The sequence below is a fragment of the Triticum dicoccoides genome, chromosome 1B (assembly GCF_002162155.2).
Source record: "Triticum dicoccoides isolate Atlit2015 ecotype Zavitan chromosome 1B, WEW_v2.0, whole genome shotgun sequence".
Classification (NCBI taxonomy): Eukaryota; Viridiplantae; Streptophyta; class Magnoliopsida; order Poales; family Poaceae; genus Triticum; species Triticum dicoccoides.
In genome coordinates, this window is record NC_041381.1 from 334,474,398 (window position 1) to 334,490,590 (window position 16,193).

A 16,193-nucleotide genomic window follows, 5' to 3' on the forward strand; every position below is an offset into this window, starting at 1 on the left:
CTAGAGTTAAAGATGAACTTCACCTCGTTAGCAAATATGCTTCTATGGTTGCTACTCAAGCTGAGCAAGTGCTTAAAGCTCAAAATGATTTGCTTGAGGAATTAAATAATAAAAATGACTTTGCTGTTAGAGTGGCTACTAGAATAGGTAGAATGACTCAGGAACCTTTGTATCCTGAAGGCCACCCTAAGAGAATCGAGCAAGAATCTCAGAGAAATAATTCAGAGGCACCTAGTTCTTCCAAAAAGAAGAAAAAGAAAAATGATAGGACTTTGCATGCTTCTAGTGAACCCACTGTAGACACACCTGAGAATCCCAATGATATTTCTATTTCTGATGCTGAAACTCAATCAGGTGATGAACATGAACCTAGTGATAATGTTAATGATAATGTTCATGTTGATGCTCAACCTGGCAAAAACAATGATGTAGAGATTGAACCTGCTGTTGATCTTGATAACCCACAATCAAAGAATCAATGTTATGATAAGAGAGATTTTGTTGCTAGGAAGCATGGTAAAGAAAGAGAACCATGGGTTCAGAAACCCATGCCCTTTCCTCCTAAACCATCCAAGTCAAAGGATGATGAGGATTTTGAGCGCTTTGCTGAAATGATTAGACCTATTTTCTTAGTATGTGCTTAACTGATATGCTGAAAGTAAATCCTTATGCTAAGTATATGAAGGATATCATTACAAATAAAAGAAAGATACCGCAAGCTGAAATTTCCACCATGCTTTCTAATTACACTTTTAAGGGTGGAATACCAAAGAAACTTGGAGATCCGTGTGTCCCAACTATACCATGCTCCATTAAAAGAAATTACGTTAGAACTGCTTTATGTGATCTTGGAGCCGGTGTTAGTGTTATGCCTCTCTCTTTATATTGTAGACTTGAATTGAATAAGTTGACACCTACTAAAATATCTTTGCAAATGGCTGATAAATCAATTGCTATACCTATCGGTATTTGTGAGGATGTGCCTGTTGTGGTTGCAAATGTCACTATCTTAACGGACTTTGGTATTCTTGATATTCCCGAGGACGATAGTATGTCTATTATCCTTGGTAGACCTTTTTTGAACACTGCAGGGGTTGTTATTGATTGCAACAAAGGCAATGTCACTTTTCATGTTAATGGTAATGAGCATACGGTACACTTCCCGAGGAAACAATCTCAAGTTCATAGCATAAATTCTATTGAAAGAGTTCCAACTATTATTTTTGAAGGTTTTGAATTTCCTCTCCCTACTGTCAAGAAAAAGTATGATATTCTTATTGTTGGGGATTTTCATATCCCCGTTGAGGTAACTTAGTGTTATTCCGAATTTCTCCGATTCCGTGCTATTCGGAATGAGTTTGTTAACAAGACTTGATCAACCTTGTTAGTGGATTCATTTTGACGATCACGAGATGGATGAAACTAGAAGGCACAACCTTCTGTACCCTCTTTTTACTTTCTGTTATTTAAAATAAATAAAGCAAAAATAGTATTATCTGTCTGTTTTCTGAATTATCCGTGCATTAAAAAATAGTCCGAAAATAAAAGTGCTCCAAATGCCCTGCAAATTTAGTATGATTTTTTCTGGAATATTTGAGGATTTTAGGCACTGAAATCACTGCAGGAGGGGAAAACACCAGGCCACGAGTGTGGAGGGCGCGCCCCCCCTATAGGGCGCGCCCCCTGTCTCGTGGGCCCCTGGTGTCCCCCCTCCACTCATGCCAGCACCCACACACTTCATCTTTCACCCAAAAAAATCCCCATCCAGCTCAAGCACGAGTTCTAGCTTCTTTTGCTGCGATTTTCGATCTCCTTGCTTAAAGCTCCATTCACAAAACTGCTTTGGGCGATTGTTGCTTGGTATGTGACTCCTCCATTGGTCCAATTAGTTTTTGTTCTAGTGCTTTATTCATTGCAAATTTTTGCTGCATAGGTGACCATGTTCTTGAGCTTGCATGTTAAATTTTTGAGGTCCCAAGCAATTACAATGCATGATATAGGCTCTAGGCACTTGTAGGAGTAGTTGCTACCAATCCTGTTTGGTTTTATTTACTTCTATTTTGAAGTTACTAAAATTTCAGATTTATTTCAGAAAAAGAAATATGCTTAGAAGAATGTACCAAGGTGGTTCCTCGGTAAAGAAAGGGCCCAGGATTGTTATACGTGATCAAGATGTTGCATTGCTGAGGGATGCGGATGTATGAGCTTGTGAGTGGCCATCCGATAATTTTATGGTCAGAGCATGCTTCAAGGAGGAATTTGACGCGTATGTGCGTAATGCCGAGCTGGAGGACTTCTTGCAAGATAAGTGTCCTCAGTACTATCAATTGACTGATTCTTTTGTGCAGAGGTTCAAATATAACTATGCGCGTAATTCTCCTAGTGTCATGTTTGATATTTATGATACATCTTATACCATGGATTTAGAGGATTTCACAACTGCTTGCAAACTCCCTCAGTGGTGTAATATTAATGATCCTCACAAATCTGAATTTAGAGATTTTTCTTGTTAGTATTGCGGTGGGAGAATCTAGGGACATAGCAGAAGCTACCATAGGGAGCATTCATTTTCCTTCTATACATTATTTTGCTCTCTTTATTGGTAGATGCATTAATGGTAAGGATGAAGCGTGTCACATGTGTGTCCCTGATCTGTGTGTCCTCAAGAGTGTTGTGTTAGGTTATAAAGGTTATAACTTGGGGGGGGCAATAGTTGCACGTAGGTTGCAGAATAATAGTAGAAAGGGAAATTTCTTTGGAGGGATTTATGCAACTCGTGTGGCTAATTATCTTGGTATAGCCCCACGAGAGGGGGATATGATTTTACCCCCTGTTTATTTGGATAAAGAAGCTATGTTTAATCATCATTTTCTTGAGAGGAATGAACAATTCCTCCATTATCGACTAATCTATGACAGATGCAACGTTGTCCCTGTTACTCTTCCTGCTCCCTACCCTTTTGATTATCAGGCAAAAGGAAGACATGTTGTCACCAGGGAGGAAGCAGCTGAATACGAGAGGGGAGTGGAGGCAGCTCGCCAACACACTGCAGCTCAAGAGGCGGTTGCCGCTGCATCTCAGTACAACCCCGGTTTCACTTATGGATATCAGCCAGACAATTCTTGGTACTAGACCAACTTAGGCCAAAAGCCTAAGCTTGGGGGAGTACGTATTTCTCACCGACTTTACATTCATGTTCACACACTAGTCGTCGGTGCTCATACTCTTTCATTGTATTATCCATGCTAGTTTAAATTCCTTTTTCTAGTTTTCTTCTTGTGTGCTTGATAAACCTTAAGAAAAACCAAAAAAATTAGTTAGTTTAATTTCCATGCTTGTAGTAGAAATTAAAATGAAAACCCAAAAAGATTTCTAGTTCTTCTTCTTACTTGTTGGGAGCTTTCCCGTGTAAATAGTTTTATTTTCTTTTCTTTCCTTTGGGGGTCGAGAAGACCATATTGAAAATGCTTAGTGGCTCATATGCATGATTGTTTATTTAACTTAGAGCCCATATTATCTTGTCTTCTCTTTTGAGTTGAATGCCTATAGATTCCAGCTTAGTCCAATGCACATGCACTCTTATTATTATACACATCGTTCGGTCGTGCAAGTGAAAGGCAATAATGACGATATATGATGGACTTATTGGGATGAGAAAAGCTGTTATGAACTCGACCTCTTTTGTTTTTGTAAATATGTTGAGTTCATCGTTTCTGGATCAGCTTATTATGAAGTAAACATATTTGCAATGACATTTAGAGATTATAGTTGCTTGTGCCATGCTTGATTAGCTATGAGTTATAATGGTTTACCTTGCATGCCAACATGCTATTAGAATGATTATGATGTGGTATGATGGGATGGTATCCTCCTTTAAATGAATTGAGTAACTCGACTTGGCACATGTTCACGCATGTAGTTGAATCAAATCAACATAGCCTTCACGATATTTATGTTCATGGTAGATTATATCCTACTCATTCTTGCACTCGGTGTAAATGAATTTTAATGCATGTTCATGACTGTTGTCGCTCTCTCAGTTGGTTGCTTCCCAGTCTTTTGCTAGCCTTCACCTGTACTAAGCGGGAATACTGCTTGTGCATCCAAACTCCTTAAACCCCAAAGTTATTCCATATGAGTCCACTATACCTTCCTATATGCGGTATTTACCTGCCGTTCCAAGTAAATTTGTATGTGCCAAACTCCAAACCTTCAAATGAAATTCTATTTTGTATGCTCGAGTAGCTCATGTTACAACTAGGGCTGTCTATATCTTCGATGCTAGGTGGGTTATTCTCACGAGGAGTGGACTCCGCTCCTCATTCACGAGAAAGGGCCGGTAACCGGGATGCCCAGTCCCATGATCCAAAAAGATCAAAGCAAATCAAAATAATTAAGCAAAACTCCCCCAGGGCTGTTGTTAGTTGGAGGCACTCGTTGTTTCGAGCAAGCCATGGATTGATGCTTGTTGGTGGTTGGGGTAGTATAAACCTTTACCATTCTGTTTGGGAACTGCCTATAATGCATGTAGTATGGAAGATACAACCATCTCATAGTTGTTGCGTTGACAGTGAAAGTATGCCGCTCAAAATGTTATTCAATCTCTATTTTAAAATCGAGCTCTGGCACCTCTACAAATCCCTACTTCCCTTTGCAAAGGGCCTATCTATTTACTTTTATGTTGAGTCATCACCCTTCTTATTAAAAAGCACCCGCTGGAGAGCACACTGTCATTTGCATTCATTACTATTGGTTTATATTGGGTATAACTTGACTGGATCTCTTTTACCATGAATTACAATGTTTAGTCAGTCCTTGATCTTTAAGGGTGCTCTGCATTTATGTTTTGCGGTCTCAGAAACGGCTAGCGAGATACCATTTTGTTATATCATGTTATAATTATTTTGAGCAAGTGTTGTCATCTGAGTTTTTTTATTATGGCTTGCTAGCTGATTATGCTATTGATATGAGTAATTGTGAGACCTAAGTGTTATTGTGAGTATGGTTAGTTCATAATATTTGCTGAAACTTGAGTGCTGGCTTTTCATGTTTACAACAACAAGAGCAAACAGAGTTTGTAAAAGTTTTTCTTTATCACTTTCAGTTTATCAACTGAATTGCTTGAGGACAAGCAAAGGTTTAAGCTTGGGGGAGTTGATACTTCTCCAACGTATCTACTTTTCCAAACACTTTTGCCCTTGTTTTGGACTCTAACTTGCATGATTTGAATGAAACTAACCCGGACTGACGTTGTTTTCAGCAGAACTGCCATGATGTTGTTTTATGTGTAGAAAAGAAAAGTTTTCGGGATGTCTTGAAAATCCACGGAGGCACTTTTTGGAATTAATAAGAATTTCAGGGTGAAAGAAATACACTAGGGGGCCCAGGGCCTGTCCACGAGACAGGGGGCGCCCCCCCTGTAGGGCACGCCCCCTATCTCGTGGGCCCCCTAGACCTCCATCGACCTCAACTCCAACTCCATATATTCCGTCTCGGGGAGAAAAAAATCGAAGAGAAAGTTTCATCGCATTTTACGACACGGAGCCGCCGCCAAGCCCTAATCTCTCTCGGGAGGGCTGATCTGGAGTCCATTCGGGGCTCCGGAGAGGGGGATTCGTTGCCGTCGTCATCATCAACCATCCACCACCAATTTCATGATGCTCACCGCCGTGCGTGAGTAATTCCATCGTAGGCTTGCTGGACGGTGATGGGTTGGATGAGATTTACCATGTAATCAAGTTAGTTTTGTTAGGGTTTGATCCCTAGTATCCACTATGTTCTGAGATTGATGTTGCTATGACTTTGCTATGCTTAATGCTTGTCACTAGGGCACGAGTGCCATGATTTCAGATCTGAACCTATTATGTTTTCATGAATATATGTGTGTTCTTGATTCTATCTTGCAAGTCTATAGTCACCTATTATGTGTTATGATCCGACAACCCCGAAGTGACAATAATCGGGATACTTCTCAGTGATGACGGTAGTTTGAGGAGTTCATGTATTCACTATGTGTTAATGCTTTGGTCCGGTTCTCTATTAAAAGGAGGCCTTAATATCCCTTAGTTTCCGCTAGGACCCCGCTGCCACGGGAGGGTAGGACAAAAGATGACATGCAAGTTCTTTTCCATAAGCACGTATGACTATTTACGGAATACATGCCTACATTACATTGATGACCTGGATCTAGTTCTGTGTCACCCTATGTTATAGCTATTACATGAGGAATCGCATCCGGCATAATTATCATCACTGATCCATTGCCTAGGAGCTTTTCATATATTGTTCTTCGCTTATTTGCTTTTCTGTTGCTACTGTTACAACTACTACAAAAACCCAAAAACATTTATCTTTAATTTTGCTATTGTTACCATTATTATCATACCACCTTTGCTACTAAATACCTTGCTGCAGATACTAAGTTATCCAGGTGTGGTTGAATTGACAACTCAACTGCTAATACTCAAGAATATTCTTTGGCTCCCCTTGTGTCGAATCAATAAATTTGGGTTGTACTTCACCCTCGAAAGTTGTTGCGATCCCCTACACTTGTGGGTTATCAGAGAGATCTATGCAGCTATCTCATGAGGCTCAGCTGACGTGAGCCATGACGACCAAGGCCAGGCGGGCGCAGAGTGCAAGTTTCCTCTTCGGTGCAAGGGAGGCAAGACACAGACGCGGAGTCCCGAGGAATCAACCAAAGGTTTCCATTCTGGTGCAACAAGACCAAGAGCGCCAGGACGGCAAGACGGAGGTCATCACCGAGCCCGCCGCAGCGTCACGGCCAGAGGCTTTCCGCAGGCGAAGACTACTTTTGTCAGGATAGACTGTACTACTTGTCCCCTTTCAAATCCCGCCATTGTGGAATCCCTTCCCGCTCATATTTGGGAAGAGGACCAAGGCGACTATATATAGGACTTAGCCACCACCATAGAAAGGGACCGAAAACCAGAGCAAGTAGAACACCACACCAGCTCAAGAACACCTCACCTCCTGAGGCTTGTTCATCCTTGTAACTAGTTCATCCATAGCCCCTCGAGGCAATCCTCCACACCACAGTAGAGTAGGGTATTACACCACAACGGTGGCCCGAACCAATATAAATCTCTGTGTCTTTGCTTCTCTGTGAGCTCTTCGCGCTAGGCTAGGGAGGATCGCGAGTAGGAAGGTCAGGCAAGTTGAGATCTCGTACGCACCCCAGTGTTCGAACCTCTCACGGGTTGCCGGATCCCGAAATCCGACATTTGGCGCGCCAGGTAGGGGTGCGTCGGAATCCTCTTCCTTGACCTCATCGACGCGCTGATCCATATGGCAGGCGCTCCTCCGTCAGCCTCATCGACGCGCGAAGCACCGGGGCTACGCTGCTTCGCCCTCTCCCTGCGGCAAGTGCAGTGGCCGCACAAGTTCCGACCGGAGATGCTGCCGCGCTACGACTGCGCGACGGATCCATCCCCCTTCCTTCAGGCATACGAGGAAGCAGTTTGGGCGGCTGGTGGAGACGATAAGGTGAAAGCCAACTGGTTCCCCATGGCCGTCATAGGCGCGCCAAGCGCTTGGTTGCTCAACTTGCCGGCATCTTCTGTGGCCTCCTGGGAGGAGCTGCGCGACCTCTTCCTCCCCCACTACGCGGTGCCGGCGCCCCTGATCGTCGCAGCTCTCCTAGATGGCTCACAGGCGCCACCATCCGACCGCCACGTCAAGCAGTTCTACCGGCGGGCAGGCAACACTCAGGCGGGCTCGAGGGCTCCCACGGGCTGGGCGGCGCCCCAAGCTGACCTCGCCTTCGGCCCCAAAGATCACCCTGCTGCCACGACAGGAGCAGGCATGCTCCTGATGCTCTGCACCCCCACCATCTACCACGTGGCGATCACCAAGACCCTCATCGGTGGTGGAGCCGGCCTCAACGTGCTCTCCCCGGAGGCGTTCGGCATGCTCCATGTACCGCCCAGCCGGCTCCGCCCCTCCAAGCCCTTCTCTGGAGTTGGAGACGGTTCTACCAGGCCCCTGGGGAAGATCCGCCTCGCCGTCACCATTGGGACCCGCGACAACTACCGCACCGAGCTCATCGACTTCGACATCGCCAAGATCAACCTGCCATACAATGCAATTCTAGGATACCCAGCCTTGGCGCAGATTATGGACGCGACCCATCCCGCGTACAACCTCATGAAGATGCCGGGCAGCAGCGGTGTCCTCACGGTGCCAAGGGACACCAAAGGCGCATTGTAGGCCCTCAAGCTCGCCTTCAAGACAGCCACGACCGCGGTAACCGGCAAGAAGGAGGATCAGGAGGCCCCAGAGGTAGCTCCTGCCAAGAAGAAGCAGTTATTCTCCCAGGACCGAGCTGAGACGAAGCAAGTGCCGGTCTGCAGGGATGGGACGGCCAGCGCCACCTTCACCATAGGGGCTGGCCTCCCACAGGATCAAGAGGAGGCATTGATCAACTTTCTGCGAGCCAACAAGGATGTGTTCGCCTGGGAACCCAAAGACCTGGCCGGGGTCCCGAGGGGGATAATCCAGCACCATCTGAGAGTATGCCCAAATGTGCGACCAGTGAAGCAGAAGGCTCGCCGGCAGTCCACCGAGAAGCAGGCCTTCATCGTCCAAGAAACCCGTAAGCTACAAGCCGCAGGGGTCATCAGAGAGGTGCGGTACCCAGAGTGGCTGGCGAACCCTGTCATCGTCCCCAAGAAAGGAGGAAAGGAGCGCATGTGTGTCGACTTCACCAACCTCAACAAGGCTTGCCCTCAAGATCCTTTTCCGCTCCCTCGCATCGACCAGATCATCGACTCCACCACCGAGTGCGACCTGTTGTGCTTCCTGGATGCCTTCTCCGGCTACCACCAGATCAAGATGGCCGTGGAAGATGTGGAAAAGACGACATTCCTCACCCCATGCGGGGTGTACTGCTACACCTGCATTCCCTTCGGGCTGCGCAACGCTGGAGCAACATTCCAGCGGTTGATGCATATCACCCTGGGTTCGCAGCTCGGGAGAAATGCGGAGGCCTACGTCGATGATATAGTGGTGAAGTCTCGGGAGGCTAGGACTCTGATAGAAGATCTGGAAGAGACATTCGCTAGCCTGCGCATGGTGGATCTTCGGCTTAACCCCGAGAAGTGTGTGTTCGGGGTCCTCTCCGGCAAGCTGTTGGGCTTCTTGGTATCGCACAGAGGGATCGGGGCTAACCCAGAAAAGGTCAAGGCAATAGAAGACATGACCCCCCCGCAGACCCTGAGGGAGATGCAGAAGCTGGCTGGCTGCGTAACCTCGCTTGGACGCTTCATTTCCAAGCTGGGGGAGCGTTCCCTCCCGTTTTCCAAGCTGATGAAAAGGAAGGAGCCATTCCAGTGGACCCCGAGGCAGACGCAGCCTTCCAGGACCTGAAGAGATATCTGACCAGTCCGCCCATGATGGTGGCACCGTGCCCTCTCGAGCCCTTGGTGCTCTATCTGGCAACAACCCCACACTCAGCAAGCACCGCCCTGGTAGCGCTAAGGAAGGAGCGCACGGTCAAGAAGCCACAACAGGATGCACAACCATGAGGCAAAGTGCAGCACACCTCAGGGAAGGCATTTGAAGTCTCCGCCGGCACAGTGGTCGACATTCCTCCTGAGGTTACGAATGACCCCATGGTTATCAAGGCTCCGGAGCACGGGCCTCATGAGGCCAAAAGGGACATGTGCCCCCGTGAAGGATAAGATTCTGCAGATGCCTCCTCCCTCGTTGAGTACCCCATCTACTTTGTCGGCACAGTACCGAGGGAGGCCCGGGCACGATACCCCATGCCACAGAAGCTCTTGCTCGCACTTCTGGTTGCCACCAGGAAGCTGCGCCACTACTTTCAAGGCCACCCCATCAAGGTTGTCTCAACATGCCCGCTAGAGAGGGTGCTCCAGAGCCCGAACGCAGCCGGGCAAGTCGCTGAATGGAACATTGAGCATCAAGCATTTGATATCGAGTTCAGTACCACCATGGTCATCAAGGGCGCGGCCCTTGCTGACTTTGTGGCCGAGTGGACCGACGCTCCGGATCACGGAGAAGGCGAGGACTGCTCCCTCCTGCCAGGAGATGAAGAACTAGATGGATGGATCATGTACTTCGACGGAGCGTTTGCTCGGTAAGGCGTAGGGGCAAGGGCCGTCCTCATCTCACCCACCAAGGACAAGCTTTGCTATGCAGTACAGCTTTGCTTTCAGCGGGGCGAGAAGGTCTCCAATAACATCACAGAATTCGAAGGCTTGCTCGCCGGGATCAGGGCCGCGGTTGCGCTAGGAGTAAAGCACCTCACCATCAAAGGCGATTCTCAGCTCCTCGTCAACTTCTCCAACAAAGAATACACGCCAAAGGACGAACACATGGAGGCATACCTAGAAGAGGTGCGCAAGATGGAGAAGCGATTCATGGGTGTGGAGCTGCAGCATGTGCCACGCGGGATGAACAAAGAAGCAGACGACATCGCCAAAAGAGCCTCTCGCAGGCTCCCTCAGGAGACAGGGGTGTTTGAGGAGCGGCTCCGCACGTCACAACTCCAGCACCACCTCAGGGGGACCTGCCACAGGCACCAGAGACGGGAGCTCCAGCCTATGGTCATTCCTCAGGAGCCCGCTTGTTGCTCGCGCTTGAGCTTGAGGAGGGGTGCTGGACGGAGGAGTTCAAGGCATACTTGCTTCAGGGGACCCTACCAGAGAAGAAGGAGGATGCTGAGCGCGTGGCTCGCTAGGCCACCGCATAATGCATCAATGATGGTGAGTTATACCGTACGAGGCCCAATGACGTTTCTTTACGGTGCATCTCTAGGGAACAGGGGCTCGAGCTGCTGACAGACATACATGGTGGGGACTGCGGGCACCACTCTTCGTCCCGCACCCTGGTGGGCAAGGTGTTCCGCAACCGCTCCTACTGGCCCACCGTGCTCAACGACGCTACCAACCTGGTGCGCTCCTGTGAAGCATGCTAGTTCCACGCCAAGCAGATCCATCAGCCTGCGCAGGGCCTCCAGACGATCCCGCTCACGTGGCCATTTGCCGTCTGGGGGCTGGACATCTTGGGGCCATTCCCTCGGGCGCCAGGGGGCTACCGGTACCTCTACGTCGCCATTGACAAGTTCACCAAGTGGGCGGAGATAGAATCCGTGCACACCATCCCAGCAGGATCAGCCGTCAAGTTCATCAAGGGAATCGTGAGCCGATTTGGGGTCCCCAATCGCATCATCACCGACAACGGCTTGCAGTTCACTAGCAATCTTTTCAAAACATACTGTGCTAACCTTGGAACGCAGATCTGCTACGCCTCAGTAGCACACCCACGGAGTAATGGACAGGCTGAGAGAGCCAATGCGGAGGTCCTGAGGGGCCTCAAGACCCGCACATTCAAGAAGAAGCTTGAGGCATGCGGCAGGGGCTGGCTCGACGAGCTGCAGTGTGTGTTGTGGTCCATCCGCACCACCGCGACCAAGCCAACAGGAGAAACGCCTTTCTTCCTCGTCTACAGAGCAGAAGCGGTTCTCCCTCACGAGGTCAATCATCGCTCCACGCGGTCCTGGCGTTCGACGAAACAGAGCAGGACGCCACACGGAGGATGGATCTCGTGCTGGGGGAGGAACGCCGCCGTCAAGCCTCGCTTCGGGCAGCGAGGTACCAGCAGGCGCTGCGGCGGTACCACTGCCGCAACGTCCGCTCCAGGACGTTAGAGGTGGGTGATCTCATCCTGAGGCGGGTGCTCTCCAAGGAGGGGCTGCATAAGCTCTCTCCCATGTGGGAGCAAGAGGGCCCGTTTAAGGTTGCCAGTGTCTCTAGGCCTGGCGCCGCGCGCCTGGAGACACAGGACGTGGTCCCCATCCAGAATGCCTGGAACATCCAGCACCTCCGGAAGTTCTACCCTTGAAGGAAGGCTCCGGCCTGTGAAGCAAGGCTCCGGCCTGTGAAGGTCTCTGCTCGTGACACTCTCACGTAATAATGAGTGGGGCTGTACACGCCCCGGAGTCTCCTGAGAGTCACCCTGGGGCCTCATGGGGGCTCCCTCCCATGTCCTAGTGGCAGCACTTAGCTCCGCGCTGGTGAGAAGGCTAGATTAGGTGCCGGACGCAGTTGTTCATTTGCTTTCTAAAGTTGCTTGCGGTTTTTCTTAGTAAGTTTTTCAATGGATTCGGTATTCATGAGCACTGGTTCCTCAAGTGTGTTTTCTTCTGAGCTGCTTTGGTCTAAGGACGTGAGGGAGGTGGCAGTAGCCCGCCACTTCTCCTCGCGCTCCTCGCGCAGGGGGCTAGGTAGGTGTGTGCGCCCAGGGCTTGCCTTTGCGCGCACACACCGCGCCGAACCCCGTTATTTCGGCTTTATCCTTGCGAGGAGCCCTCGATCTAGTCAGCTGGCGATAGCACCCCTCATGTCCGTGCTCCCCGGGCAACACGACACGGTGCAACAGATCTAGATCACCCTATGGTAGGGGGCTCGCGTAAGGGGGAGTAAGTCGCTCAACAAATTTTCTTTTCCTTCAAGGGATAGCTCTGCCCTACCGCACCTCCTAAGGGCCCAGGGCGGGCCCTGCCAAATACCTAAGGTCAGGTCCTCACGAGGCGAAGGACGACTGCACGTATCAAGCTAAGCCTTCCTACCTCGACCCGCTCAAATTACAAATACTGCAACACAGCATCAATGACAGCAACCATAACATAAAAAGGCATAACAGCAGCAGTTCATTACACGCCCTCGCAGGGTACATTCTTCTTTTTTCGATTTGCAGGAGAAAGGAAAAGCTCAACAAGGAAAGCCCGAAGGCGTGCAGGCTTGGCACCAGCGCCGCATCCTCAAGCAGCGCCTCAAGGTAGCCCGACGCTCCACCAGTTCTCCAACAGGAGATCTGGAGCCACCAGCCTTGAGCCCAAGTTCACCGGTCCCCAGCTTCAGGCCGGGCTCCTCTCCTGCTTCACTGGAGCGCCGCGACGGGATGAGCCACCGGCGTCCTCGACACGAGCACAATGGCGTGGAGGCCGGTCGTAGCCACCGCTGCTCGAGCTCTCATCCGAGGAAGAGCTGCCAACGCGAGAGGAGGAGCGCGCGTCGCCAAGGCCAAGTTCGCCGTCGCCACCGTCGTCGTCACTGCTGTCCTCCGGGCAGCACCCCACGCGGCGGCCGTCTCCCCTGAACACCTTCACGTAGGGGGTCGCCAGGCCGTCGTACTTGAAGTGGAGGGTGCACCTTTCGCCCAGGCCACGCGCGCGGGCAATGGTTTGCCAGCCGCGGGTCAGCACCACGCTGCCGGGAGGCGGAGACCTCGGTGCTGACCCACGAGGCTCTGCTGCAGCACCCATCAGCCTACAGCCAGAGGCCAGCAAGCCCCAAAGAAGGAAGCTCACCGGAGAAAAAGCGAGGGAGCCGGAGCGAGGTGCCAGCCGCACCACGAACTCGGGGAGCACCTCCAGTGAAGAAAAGCGCAGCCGAGATGGGCACACGATCATGGCGCGCTTCCCTTCGTCATGGGGGCTGCTCCGGGGTCGGTAGCCCCTGCCGCGGGAAGAGGTGCCATCACGGGCGCCTGGCGCAACGCTGCCTTTGGGGGGGGGGGCGCCCGCGCCCCCTGGATGCTGCCGAAGGGACAACAGGATGCTTGCAGGGACGGCCACGGCCCCTCTTGGGAGGAGGGGAGGCTGGCCCCTCCTTGGGGGCCTTCCCTTTCTCGGCCGCTGAGAACCTCTTCGGCGATGCCATGGGAGCAAGACGGAGAGGAAAGAAGCAAGCGGGAGCAAGACGAAGGGAAGATGGACAGGGGGCTCCGCCCCTCTCTCACATTTATAGTCAAGAGAGGCCAACCACTGGCCTCCACGACCCCGCGCCATCATGACCCCCTGCATGCATCATCGACTGGTCAAGTCGAGCAGTTGCCGAGGCAGTGTGGGGAAGCGGAGTCGCCCATGTCCAGTCAATCACCACGCGTCATCAAGGTCGCAGGCGGTTAGGGCCCGCAGCGCTCCGCCCTTGCCCTTTGGCTTCGCCTGGAAGCCAAGCCCGGGTGCGCCTTGGGCCCGAGGGCTACAGTCGGCGTCCTGGAATTGGGGGTATCCGGTTCTGCCTGCCTGCGGCCCACCACGTGGCTCCATCGGTGGCCTGGTATGGCCCAGCTTCAGCACCAACCCAGCAAGACCCTCGCGAGGGGCCAAGCCTCGCGAGGCGGACGACGCCAAGACCCCTGAAGGAGTTGGCCTCCTCAGGAGGGCTCCTGAGGGGCGGAGAGATCTATGCAGCTACCTCATGAGGCTCAGCTGACGTGAGCCATGACGACCAAGGCCAGGCGGGCGCAGAGTGCAGGTTTCCTCTTCAGTGCAAGGGAGGCAAGACACAGACGCGGAGTCCCGAGGAATCAACCAAAGGTTTCCATTCTGGTGCAACAAGACCAAGAGCGCCAGGACGGCAAGACGGAGGTCATCACCGAGCCCGCCGCAGCGTCACGGCCAGAGGCTTTCCGCAGGCGAAGACTATTTTTGTCAGGATAGACTGTACTACTTGTCCCCTTTCAAATCCCGCCATTGTGGAATCCCTTCCCGCTCATATTTGGGAATAGGACCAAGGCGACTATATATAGGACTTAGCCACCACCATAGAAAGGGACGAAAACCAGAGCAAGTAGAACACCACACCAGCTCAAGAACACCTCACCTCCTGAGGCTTGTTCATCCTTGTAACTAGTTCATCCATAGCCCCTCGAGGCAATCCACCACACCACACTGGAGTAGGGTACTACACCACAACGGTGGCCTGAACCAGTATAAATCTCTGTGTCTTTGCGTCTCTGTGAGCTCTTCGCGCTAGGCTAGGGAGGATCGCGAGTAGGCAGGCCGGGCAGGTTGAGATCTCCGCACGCATCCCAATGTTCGAATCTCTCACGGGTTGCCGGATCCCGAAATCCGACATTGTCAGGTCTGATTGGATGGAAAAATCGTGTCCGGATAGAGAACGAGCAAGCCTCCCAGACATTCAGGGCCAATATGAGGCATCCGGTTGTAGATACTCTTATATATCAGCTTTTATCTTTTTCATAATCCCCGTTTGGACTTTTCAATTGCCTTTCAAATTAGAAGTTTCTAAAAGGTTGCACAAACAATAATATTTAGTTGACGACATGAACAAATCACACATTATCAGTTGTGCGTCGTCCCTTTCTTCGTCTTGTGCACTGTCCCCTCCTCTGAGGTTTCTGGAACGTATGATTGTCATTCATGCCTTCTTTCAAAATTCTTGCGTCACTAGATCCATGGAGTTCTGATCCAACTTGATGAGTCGATTCTCCTCGGCAATCCATCAGTTGTCACTGACGCTCCTAAATTTCAATTGACGCTCCTAAATTTTGAGCCTACGTCTCCATCTCCTCGACTCTGTTTGATCTCTTGCATAGCACCACATATCGCCCTCTTCTCTTGGATTTTCCTCTTATCCATCTCCATATTTTCTTGCTTACTCTTCTCCGTGTACTCGTTTCTTGTCATCATCAACTCATCATTCTTTTTTGCATCACCTCCACCTCTCCTTCTCTCTTGAAATTCTCATTTCCTCTCTTCCTCCTATTGCGCTAGACGCCGGAGTGAGACTTCTAGGCACGCTTTCCCTTTCCTCTCCACCACCCTCATCATCTTTACGGTCATCCAATTCCAGAGAGGAATTGTTGCACTTCCAAGTTCTTGGACTATCCTCATTATTCCTCAACTTCCACTTCTCGTGGCCTTCTAATAAATTTCAACAATGTTGGAGGCCAAACGATATTTTTCTTTGACTTGATCATTTTTCGATATCTTTCTTCGGCTATGTTATCCTAAAACATACAAATGCTCAAAGAAATACAAATGTGACGATCAAAACACAAGATTGCTTACATATTGATCAATCATGACACCGCTAGGGGGAGCGTTCTTCAATTGCTCCACAAAACCCACCCAACAGTTGCACATCGCTTAAGTCATACCCCGTTGGTTTGTGAGAGATTTTAGGGTACGATTCGTTTTATGCCCAAGATGATGTTTGAAACGGTACTCGATTCGCTTCAGCATCGAGTGTGATATCTTACCATCCTCTGACAAGAGCAATATCCTCATCCGAGGTGAAGTTTGATCCCCAAATTGTTTCCTTCCTCAACGAGCCAAGTTCGCATTCAATTGATGCCCTCAAGATCAAAATCAAAATCATTTCTCCAGTCGGAACCACCCA